Source organism: Dendrobates tinctorius, unplaced genomic scaffold (assembly GCF_039654945.1).
Source record: "Dendrobates tinctorius isolate UK_male_01 unplaced genomic scaffold, ASM3965494v1 ptg000114l, whole genome shotgun sequence".
Classification (NCBI taxonomy): domain Eukaryota; kingdom Metazoa; phylum Chordata; class Amphibia; order Anura; family Dendrobatidae; genus Dendrobates; species Dendrobates tinctorius.
In genome coordinates this window covers 17,112,173-17,125,000 of record NW_027361782.1, presented here as the reverse complement: position 1 = coordinate 17,125,000, position 12,828 = coordinate 17,112,173, and positions in this window count along the sequence as shown.

Sequence of the window (12,828 nt, the reverse complement as noted above, 5' to 3'; positions counted from 1 at the left end):
GAGGGGGGCAGTATTATACCCTATGAGGGGGGCAGTATTATACCCTATGAGGGGGCAGCATTATACCCTATGAGAGGGTGCATTATACACTATGAGGAGGCAGCATTATACCCTATGAGGGGGTGCATTATACCCTATGAGGAGGCAGCATTATACCCTATGAGGAGGGCAGCATTATTCCCTATGACGGGGTGCATTATTCCCTATGAGGGGGCAGTATTATACCCTATGAGGGGGCAGCATTATACCCTATGAGGGGGTGCATTATTCCCTATGAGGGGGCAGCATTATACCCTATGAGGGGGGCAGCATTATACCCTATGAGGGGGATACATTATACCCTATGAGGGGGTGCATTATACCCTATGAGGGGGTGCATTATACCCTATGAGGGGGGCAGTATTATACCCTATGAGGGGGGCAGTATTATATCCTATGAGGGGGTGCATTATACCCTATGAGGGGGTGCATTATACCCTATGAGGGGGGCAGTATTATATTCTATGAGATGGCTGCATTATATTCTATGAGGGGTCTACATTATATTCTATGAGGGGGCTGCTTTATATTCTATGAGGGGGCTACCCCAACTCCTGCTACATAATTAAGACATGTACAACCTTATATTATACCCGGATATTAGCGTGTTTTACCGCACAATTGGTGGTCTGGTATTTAACTATGCAGCTACATAGTGGGCCCCAAGAATAATTTTCTCTGGTGGGCCCAAGGTGTTCCAGTCCGACGCTGTCTGTATATACGGTATTTATACCTGTACAGCTGGTATAACCTGGGCATCTCCTGTATATAATTACATATGTACAGTTGGTATACCCTGGATATTGCCTGTATATATTTACATATGTACAGCCAGAATAACCTGGGCATCCTCTGTATACACAATGTTTATACATGTACAACCAATATAACCTGGGCATCCTCTGCATATACGGTATTTATACATGTACACAGGGTATTTATTTACCCTGCTTTTCCTCTAAAAATAAATAAATTCAGTTGTCACCATTGCATACTGTAAAAGAAAAGTTTTTTTTTTATTTTCCTTGTGTTGGTTCTCTGTGCAAAGCAGACCTGAAAAGCTAATGAGTCATGTCTGCCAAATGTTTGTTTTCTTCTCTGCTATCTCAGCATTCCAGGGGGTGGTGTCTGGTGTCTCTTTTCTTATCTTATCAGTAAGTAAGCAGTTCAGCCAGCCATTTCAGTCTCAGTTTTGTTGGAGAGAAGATCTGGAGACATCTGAGCCTTGAATGCAAATCTGTACAGGTATGAGGCTTATAAACTTGTGTATTATTGTTATCCTGAATGTAAACAATAGAATTATGTGAAGATTTTCTGAAAAAAATGATTTTTTTTAAATTTTTTTTTATTATTTTTACTATTTTTTTCAAAAAGTTTGCATGCATTTCATACTATAGTTAATTTTAGTTATAGTTAGTTATAGTTGTTATAGTAGTAGCAGTAGTTGTTTTAGTTAGTTAGTTAAGCTCAAATTTGTAATTTCTGTGCAGAATTCAATAAGCCCTTGTAACCTTTATAAACACAAAATAAAAAAAATTTAGTTTTTTACATTTTTTTTTTTATAATGACCAACCATGTTCACATACAGTGTAATAATGCAAGATGTATTAAAAAAAAAATTTTTAAGTAGCTAAGGCCGGTTTCACATTAGCGCTTTTTCAGCGCGCGCACGGCCGGGGGTAGCTCCGCCCCCGAGCCGGCTCTCTGCCCGGCGTGCCCGCCCCTTGCTTGTAGCGCCGCCTACTAGTGGACAGCGGCGCCTGCGATCGGCGCACCCTATCTTTAGCATAGGGTGCGCAGATCGTGCGCAGGCCGTGCGCTAGTTGCGCTTTGACCTGCGCTGCGCACTTTTGACGGTGCGCCGTGCGCGCCAAAATCAAACTTTTCGGATTTTGGCGCGCACGGCGCAACGTCAAAAGTGCGCAGCGCAGGTCAAAGCGCAACTAGCGCACGGCCTGCGCACGATCTGCGCACCCTATGCTAAAGATAGGGTGCGCCGATCGCAGGCGCCGCTGTCCGCTAGTAGGCGGCGCTACAAGCAAGGGCCGGGCAGAGAGCCGGCTCAGGGGCGGAGCTACCCCCGGCCGTGCGCACGCTGAAAAAGCGCTAATGTGAAACCGGCCTAAAACAGCATTTTAATAGGTCCGGTCAAAAATGACCGGAGCAGTACAAGTGTACAGTGGAAACAAACAGAGCAGCAGGGTTATACCACTTTTGATGATGCTTGTCCCCCTGCTGGGCACTCTTGTTTTATTCATGTTTATTTTTTATTTATTATTAATAACCTGGGCATCTACTGTATATACGGTAATTATACATGTACAGCCGATATAACCTGGGCATCCTCTGTATATACGGTATTTCTACATGCACAGCTGGTATAACCTGGGCATCTCCTGTATATAATTACATATGTACAGTTGGTATACCCTGGATATTGCCTGTATATATTTACATATGTACAGCCAGAATAACCTGGGCATCCTCTGTATACACAATGTTTATACATGTACAGCCAATATAACCTGGGCATCCTCTGCATATACGGTATTTATACATGTACACAGGGTATTTATTTACCCTGCTTTTCCTCTAAAAATAAATAAATTCAGTTGTCACCATTGCATACTGTAAAAGAAAAGTTTTTTTTTTTATTTTCCTTGTGTTGGTTCTCTGTGCAAAGCAGACCTGAAAAGCTAATGAGTCATGTCTGCCAAATGTTTGTTTTCTTCTCTGCTATCTCAGCATTCCAGGGGGTGGTGTCTGGTGTCTCTTTTCTTATCTTATCAGTAAGTAAGCAGTTCAGCCAGCCATTTCAGTCTCAGTTTTGTTGGAGAGAAGATCTGGAGACATCTGAGCCTTGAATGCAAATCTGTACAGGTATGAGGCTTATAAACTTGTGTATTATTGTTATCCTGAATGTAAACAATAGAATTATGTGAAGATTTTCTGAAAAAAATGATTTTTTTTAAATTTTTTTTTATTATTTTTACTATTTTTTTCAAAAAGTTTGCATGCATTTCATACTATAGTTAATTTTAGTTATAGTTAGTTATAGTTGTTATAGTAGTAGCAGTAGTTGTTTTAGTTAGTTAGTTAAGCTCAAATTTGTAATTTCTGTGCAGAATTCAATAAGCCCTTGTAACCTTTATAAACACAAAATAAAAAAATTTAGTTTTTTACATTTTTTTTTTATAATGACCAACCATGTTCACATACAGTGTAATAATGCAAGATGTATTAAAAAAAAAATTTTTAAGTAGCTAAGGCCGGTTTCACATTAGCGCTTTTTCAGCGCGCGCACGGCCGGGGGTAGCTCCGCCCCCGAGCCGGCTCTCTGCCCGGCGTGCCCGCCCCTTGCTTGTAGCGCCGCCTACTAGTGGACAGCGGCGCCTGCGATCGGCGCACCCTATCTTTAGCATAGGGTGCGCAGATCGTGCGCAGGCCGTGCGCTAGTTGCGCTTTGACCTGCGCTGCGCACTTTTGACGGTGCGCCGTGCGCGCCAAAATCAAACTTTTCGGATTTTGGCGCGCACGGCGCAACGTCAAAAGTGCGCAGCGCAGGTCAAAGCGCAACTAGCGCACGGCCTGCGCACGATCTGCGCACCCTATGCTAAAGATAGGGTGCGCCGATCGCAGGCGCCGCTGTCCGCTAGTAGGCGGCGCTACAAGCAAGGGCCGGGCAGAGAGCCGGCTCAGGGGCGGAGCTACCCCCGGCCGTGCGCACGCTGAAAAAGCGCTAATGTGAAACCGGCCTAAAACAGCATTTTAATAGGTCCGGTCAAAAATGACCAGAGCAGTACAAGTGTACAGTGGAAACAAACAGAGCAGCAGGGTTATACCACTTTTGATGATGCTTGTCCCCCTGCTGGGCACTCTTGTTTTATTCATGTTTATTTTTTATTTATTATTAATAACCTGGGCATCTACTGTATATACGGTAATTATACATGTACAGCCGATATAACCTGGGCATCCTCTGTATATACGGTATTTCTACATGCACAGCTGGTATAACCTGGGCATCTCCTGTATATAATTACATATGTACAGTTGGTATACCCTGGATATTGCCTGTATATATTTACATATGTACAGCCAGAATAACCTGGGCATCCTCTGTATACACAATGTTTATACATGTACAGCCAATATAACCTGGGCATCCTCTGCATATACGGTATTTATACATGTACACAGGGTATTTATTTACCCTGCTTTTCCTCTAAAAATAAATAAATTCAGTTGTCACCATTGCATACTGTAAAAGAAAAGTTTTTTTTTTTATTTTCCTTGTGTTGGTTCTCTGTGCAAAGCAGACCTGAAAAGCTAATGAGTCATGTCTGCCAAATGTTTGTTTTCTTCTCTGCTATCTCAGCATTCCAGGGGGTGGTGTCTGGTGTCTCTTTTCTTATCTTATCAGTAAGTAAGCAGTTCAGCCAGCCATTTCAGTCTCAGTTTTGTTGGAGAGAAGATCTGGAGACATCTGAGCCTTGAATGCAAATCTGTACAGGTATGAGGCTTATAAACTTGTGTATTATTGTTATCCTGAATGTAAACAATAGAATTATGTGAAGATTTTCTGAAAAAAAATGATTTTTTTTAATTTTTTTTATTATTTTTACTATTTTTTTCAAAAAGTTTGCACGCATTTTATACGATAGTTAATTTTAGTTATAGTTATAGTTAGTTATAGTTGTTATAGTAGTAGCAGTAGTTGTTTTAGTTAGTTAGTTAAGCTCAAATTTGTAATTTCTGTGCAGAATTCAATAAGCCCTTGTAACCTTTATAAACACAAAATAAAAAAATTGAGTTTTTTACATTTTTTTTTTTTATAATGACCAACCATGTTCACATACAGTGTAATAATGCAACAGGTATTCAAAAAAATTTTTTTAAGTAGCTAAAACAGCATTTTAATAGGTCAGGTCAAAAATGACCGGAGCAGTACAAGTGTATAGTGGAAACAAACAGAACAGCAGGGTTATACCACTTTTGATGATGCTTGTCCCCCTACTGGGCACTCTTGTTTTATTCATGTTAATTTTTTATTTATTATTAATAACCTGGGCATCTACTGTATATACGGTAATTATACATGTACAGCCGATATAACCTGGGCATCCTCTGTATATAGGGTATTTATACATGCACAGCTGGTATAACCTGGGCATCTCCTGTATATAATTACATATGTACAGTTGGTATACCCTAGATATTGCCTGTATATATTTACATATGTACAGCCAGAATAACCTGGGAATCCTCTGTATATACAATGTTTATACATGTACAGCCAATATAACCTGGGCATCCTCTGCATATACGGTATTTATACATGTACAGCCAGTATAACCTGGGCATCCTCTGTATATACAGTGTTTATACATGTACAGCCAATATAACCTGAGCATCCTCTGTATATACAGTATTTATACATGTACAGCTGGTATAACCTGGGCATCTCCTGTGTATAATTACATATGTACAGTTGGTACAGTATACCCTGGATATTGCCTGTATATATTTACAAATGTACAGCCAGTATAACCTGGGCATCCTCTGTATATACAGTGTTTATGCATGTACAGCCAATATAACCAGGGCATCCTCTACATATACGGTATTTATACATGTACAGCCGGTATAACCTGGGCATCCTCTGTATATACAGTGTTTATACATGTACAGCCAATATAACCTGGGCATCCTCTGCATATATGGTATTTATACATGTACAGCTGATATAACCTGGGCATCCTCTGTATATACAGTGTTTATACATGTACAGCCGATATAACCTGGGCATCCTCTGTATATACAGTACTTATACATGTACAGCCAATATAACCTGGGCATCCTCTGTATATACAGTGTTTATATGTGGCGCCCCCAGGAGTATGGTCACCACAGTGGCTTTGCCTTCCTCCCGGGGAGGGTAATGCCAGGCTTGGAGGCAATGATGGGTCTCTCTCGCAGTCAATCTAAGCATGCGACACAGTTCCACTCCAGGCCAGCAGGGGGAACTCTGAACCAGGATTAAGGGGAGGAGTGCTCTCTGAGGGCAAAGAGGAAGGAGTGGTCAGTTAGTCTGCAGAGGGTGAAGTGAGAACCTGGAGGTTGAGCTAGGAAAGGAGAGCTCCCTCACAGTGAGCGCATGAACTGGAGCCTGGTCTCCATGGTTGTATGGATACTAACGGTCCTACAACAGATACCAGAGGAGTAGGAGGCTGTAAATGCCCTACTCCTATCTAAGACTTGAGGGCACAACAGCAACTTGGATAGAGAGCCGGGACTCAGGAGAAAGGAGCCCCGAGATAGGCTACAGCTGTCTGCCGTGCAAGTAAGGTTCTTGGGAACATCTGACAGGAGGAACTTCAGTGTAACTCAGTACTTGGAGTACTTCATTCAAATAGGCACTAGTAAGGAGACTGCACAGCCCGTCTGCTGAGAGAGAATCCCTCAATTGCTTCCAGGCTAGCCCACTCCAATACCATCTGTAATCAGGACCCTGGACTGCAGTTATCAAGTAAAGGTACAGAAATTGCACCCCGCTGTGTCTTGTCTGCTTCCTACCCTTCTGGCACTGCTACGTCCCCGTGCCAACCACATGTACACTGCCCTGGGACTATAGCTTCACGTGTGGGGAGCTATTACATCTTTGCTGCACCATACCATCAGTCCCAGCGGATCTCTCTGCAGCGTCGGCTTAACACCTCCCTTGCCGAACACCACAGGTGGCGTCACAAACTATTCCATTCCACTAACTACATTCCCCCATTACTTGGGTGCCCAGGGCCATGGACCGGGTCACCGCTGCTGTGACATATTCCCCTGACACCGGTTCGGTACCGAGTACCCCACAGCCCTGGGAGGGCGTCCCAACTTGGCGTCACGAACAGGATTACGGAGCCCGGTATCCCCGGGTCCTGTGTGCCATAGACTGTGTTTGTGTAAAAGACTGTGTGAAATTGGCGCCAGTTGCCGCCATTGCCGCACTGCATGGCGCGCGCGGGAAGAAGAAGGGGCAGGCCTTCGTGGGCGGAGCCTGCCGCAGAGCGTGAAGAAGCGAACTGCCACGGGGGAAGAGAGGACAGCGCGCAAGAAGAGGAGCTGAGGCCTACAGCCCAGAGCGTCAGGCCTGCGAAGCGGCCGCCGGTGAGCTCCCGCAACCCCTGGCCCTGGCTAACGTTAACTAGTGGGGGAAGAGAATGTCCGCGCCACAAGACAATGCAGCGGCGGACGCCGCTGCCAACCCCGCAACACCGCAAGGAGGAGTGCCTGCCACAACGGTCCCCATAATGCCGCTGTCTATGCCCTACATACCGGGAGCGGCCTGGCTACCGCAGTACTCGAGTGAGTCACATACCCTGAGTGAATTTAAAGAGAGACTGTGCAGTTTGTTTAAAGTATACCCTCTGACTGAGAGCCAGAAAGTGAATATCCTGATTGGACAGCTAACAGGTGCAGTGCAGAGAGAAGTGAAAGCTTGGCAGGACACTGATAAAGAGACTGTTGCAAAGATCATGGCCAAGCTGAGAAGCACCTTTGACACCCGCACTGCAGCTGAAATCAAGATGAGGTTCTTTGGCTGTAAACAGAAAGCACAGGACAGTAAAAGGGACTATGCTCTCAACCTGCAGGAGGCGCTGCGAGCAGTTAAGCAAGTTGATCCTGACAGTGTGAAGGACGAGTATAAGCTGTTAAAGGAGCAGTTCATTGAAGGACTCCTATCCAGTACCCACAGAGGACAGTTGCGTATTATAACCCTGCAAAACCCTGATCTGGACTTTGCTGATTTTAAGGACAGGGCTATTTGGGTACTGCAGGAATCAACTGACAGCCGTCCAGCGCCCCCTAGGCGCCCAGCGATCACCTACTATCAGGAAGCAACATCTTTCCCTTCCAACCCTGTAGAGGCTGACGCACAGACTCTGGATAAAGATCCAACTGAGGAGCTGTGTCTTCAGGTGCAGGAGTTGACCAAAGGGATGGCTGCACTTACCAAAACCGTGCAGTCCCTGCAAGTGTCCTCCAAGGAAAAGATCCAGCTTGCTTCCAGTCCAGAGGATGTCCCATGGCTCCGGAGGAGGAGAGCCCCACCACTTCGAGGGAGGAACAACGATCGCTATGACCAGGACGGACGTCTCATCTGTCGTCGCTGCTACAAGGCCGGTCATCTTGCAAGATATTGTTCTTTTAAACGAGCAACCCCTGGGGCAGAGGGCCAACCCCCAGGAATAGAATCCCCAGGCCCAAAGAACTGGAGAGCCAAGTATGTGGGAGGGAGACCGATCCTTCCTGTGGTGATTGACGGCATCCCCATGAACGCTTTGCTGGACACTGGCTCCCAGGTGACCACTGTGCCGTACATTCTTTATAAGAGGTATTGGGCTGATTCAGAACTTACCCGTGGACCAACTGATGAACTGACAGTAGTTGTCAGTAATGGTCAGTCTTTGCCGCAGATAGGATGTTAAGAAATTACTGTTAAAGTGGGGCGGGTAGAGCTAAAGTCTCAAGGTCTGATAGTTGTTGATATTGATCGACGTGAATGTAATCCCATGATGACTCTTGGTACAAATGTAATTGAAAACTGTCTGTCCGAGGTTATTGTCTTGTTGCAACAGATGGCTGAGACTGCTGGTTCCAGTGAACAACGAGTCCTGCAGAAGGAGATCAGAGCCCTGATGCAAAGACAACAGGTAGAACTCTTTGGCGGAGGAATTGGCAGTGTCAGAGTGAGTGACCCCTTCCCCATTGCAATACCCCCCTGATGTGAAATGTTTGTTTGGTGTTGGGCAGCTATAGGTCTTAGAGGGAGAGATTACCAGGCGTTGGTAGAACCAGTATACTCCGAGAGCAGGCCCACTGTCCTGACAGCCAGAGAGGTGGTTGACGTGCGAAAGGGGAGAGTACCTGTACGCCGTTTGAATTGTGCGGAAGAGGAGGCCACGATACCTCGGTACGACACAGTTGCTAAGCTTCTCACTGTCAATAACAACTCTTTGCAGGCAGCAGAGCCCTTGGTCTCATCCAATCAGGTGGAGGACAATGGCTCTGTGAAGCAGCCAGAGGAGTGGTGCCAGCAACTGCAGGTGGGAACTGACTCTACACCTTCATACCAGAAAAATGGGGTTTACAGAGTGACACAAAAGTATGAGCGGGTATTCAGCAAACACCCACTAGATTTTGGGCAGGCAAAAGGGGTTCAACATCATATCCCCACTGGAGACCATCCACCCATAAAAGAGAGGTACAGACCTATACCTCCAACACAATACCAATGTGCTAAGAATATGTTGAGGGAGATGAAGGAGGCAGGGGTCATCAGAGACAGTTGTAGCCCCTGGGTGGCTCCAATAGTGTTTGTTAAAAAAAGGATGGTACCATGAGAATGTGTGTTGATTACAGGAAAATTAACAGCATTACACAAAAAGACGCCTACCCACTACCTAGAATTGAGGAATCATTAGCTGCACTTAAAACTGCTAACTACTTTTCCACCTTGGATCTCAATAATGGGTATTGGCAGGTTCCCATGGCAGAGGCAGACATGGAGAAAACAGCATTTACCACTCCAATGGGTCTCTGTGAGTTCAATTATATGCCATTCGGGTTCTGCACAGCCCCAGGAACATTTCAGCGGATGATGGAGTGCTGCCTGGGACACATGAACTTTGAGACGGTCCTGTTGTACCTGGATGATGTCATTGTTTTCTCCAAAACCTATGAAGATCATCTGGAACACCAGGCTGAAGTGTTTGAAGCTTTGTCCAATTTTGGCCTGAAGGTGAAGCCCTCCAAATGCCACCTCCTGAAGCCCAAGGTGCAGTACCTCGGTCATGTGGTCAGTGCAGAAGGTGTGGCACCAGATCCTGATAAGGTCACAGTCATCCGGGACTGGTCGAAGCCCAGCAACCTTCATGAAGTACGCCAATTCCTTGGACTGGTAGGCTACTACCGAAGATTCATCAAAGGCTTTACTGAAATAGCCACCCCTATGCAAAATCTTCTGGTGGGGCAGTCCAAGAAGACCAAACAGAAAAATTCCACCTTTGAATGGACTGAAGAGTTGGAAAGGTCCTTCACCAGATTGAAGATGGCTCTCACAGGAGATGAAGTTCTGGCCTACCCAGATTATGACAAACTCTTTGTGCTGTACACTGATGCTAGCAACGTGGGACTAGGAGCAGTATTGTCGCAGGTACAGAATGGGAAAGAAAGAGTGATCTCCTACGCCAGCAGGAAGCTGCGCCCCACTGAAAGGAACCCTGACAACTACAGTTCTTTCAAGCTGGAGATCCTTGCCATAGTCTGGGCTGTCACCGAAAGGTTCAAACATTACTTCACTATCTTCACGGACAACAACCCGTTGACGCACTTGGACACTGCAAAGCTAGGTGCACTGGAACAGCGATGGATGGCTCAGCTATCTAACTATGAGTTTATCATCAAGCACCGGGCAGGGCACAAGAATGCCAATGCTGATGCGCTGTCCAGAATGCCTAACATACCTGATGCAGGAGAAGACCCTGAGGCTCTTGAGGAAATAGAGTTACCCCCCTTCCACCGGCCAATTGCGGCCCAGCGTGCTCAAGGAGTGAGAAACAGATGGTCTGGCTTGAAGGAGGTCACCCTGAATCCATTGCCCCATCATGACTGGGCAGAAATGCAAGATATTGACCCTGCAGTCCGCCTGGTGAAGGAGCTGCTGGCACAAGTTGACTCACGCCCAGAGTCAGATGCTCCTGAAGAAACCCAGCAGTTGTGGAAGGAGAGAGGCCGGCTGTTCATTTATGAAGGAAAGCTGTGTCGGAGGAGTATCAATGCCCGTACTCATGAGCTGGTCTGGCAGGTGATAGTCCCAAAGAGAGAGGCATCAATGGTCCTGGAAGCATACCACAATGGAGTTGGACACTTCGGATGGAAGAAGTTGGAAGCATTGCTCCGGGAGCGGTTCTACTGGGCTGGTATGAGGAAAGCCATTGAGAGGTGGTGCCGGGAGTGTGGACAATGTAACCTGCGCAGAAAGGATCGAAACAGCCAGATAGCTCCTCTACAGCCCATCATCACCAAACAGCCCCTTGAGTTGGTAGCCCTGGACCATGTGAAGCTGGTTCCAAGCTGGTCAGGCTACATCTATGCACTTACCATTGTGGACCACTACTCAAGATTCCTGGTAGTTGTGCCTGTCAAAGATCAGACAGCCAGGACAGCAGCCAGAGCATTCCAACAGCACTTCTGTAGGCCACATGGATATCCTGAAAGAGTGCTGACAGATCAAGGTCCAGCTTTTGAGGCAGAAGTGTTCCAAGAATTCTGTAACTTGTAAGGTTGTAAGAAGATCCGGACAACACTGTATCACCCACAGACCAATGGCAAGTGTGAGAAGATGAACCAGGTAGTGATGGACCTCCTGAAGACTTTGCCCTTGGAGGAGAGGAATCTGTGGCCAGAGAAGTTGCCAGATCTGGTGGACCTCTACAACCATATCCCAGTGAACTCCACCAACTGTACCTCAGCCTACTTAATGAGAGCAAGACCTGGTAAACTGCCTATTGACTTGGACATGGGAGTCCTTACGCCTGAATTGACGTCACCAGATGCTGACTGGGATACAGAAAGACAACAACAGTACAGAAGAGTACAAGAGTGTGTGGAGAAGAGTCTAGCCCAGGCAAGGCAAAAGCAGGAGAAGCTTTACAATCAAAATGCACCTGCCGTTCCTTTGTTGCCGGGAGAGCAAGTCTTGAAAAGGAAGAGAAGATTGCACAAGTTGGATGATCAATGGGAAGCTGAACCTTATACCATTCTGCCCTCGAACTTTGATAATACTAAGGTATGCCTTGTTAGTAAAGATGGAGGAGAGACCTCAGCAGCGGAATCGAGAGATCATTTGAAGTTATGTCCTGACCAGTTAAAAGAAAGAAAAGAAGAGCCAGATAACATCCAACCCATAGAGGAAGAAGAGAAGGTCAGCACAATACTTGGGGAATTCCCTGCGAATTGGACTAAAGTAAATGATGCTATAGTGGTGCCAGTGTTGCTGTTTCCCCAATTGGTAGCACAGGAAGATGTGACTCAAGGAAATCCTGAGGATCAGGAAAATCAGGCAGCAGAAGCCACACCAGCAGAGGAGCCAGAGAACCCTCGCCCTGCCAGTGGTGAACCTGTTATGCCCTTGGTGAGTCTAAGAGTTCACAGACAATCTAGTATCCCTGTGTTACATAGAACCCCCAGTAGTGTATCTAGTACATTACCCAATACACCAGTATTGCGTAGGTCTACCCGCATTACACAAGGGGTACCACCCATCAGATATCGTATATAGAAAAATGTAAATGTTGAAATTGCATGTGTAAATATGTAACTGTTTTTAAGTTTTGTGCCTACAGGTAACCTGTAAGAGTTTCCTTTAGTTAGGGACATTGTACCACAGGACTTGTGTGGTCAAAGACTTTCTTGTAAATAATTAACCATTTGCCCAGGAATGAACCATGGACATTGATGCGTGGACTTATCATCATAGGACCATTTTTGAAGCTCTTGGCTTTTGTAACTTTTTAATTTTTAAATCTTGTACAATTATTATTGTAACTGTATATATGTTTCCTGTTTTGTTCAGCCCAGGAGTGCTGACTTGCACTAGGGGGGAATGTGGCACCCCCAGGAGTATGGTTGCCACAGTGGCTTTGCCTTCCTCCCGGGGAGGGTAATGCCAGGCTTGGAGGCAATGATGGGTCTCTCTCGCAGTCAATCTAAGCATGCAACACAGTTCCACTCCAG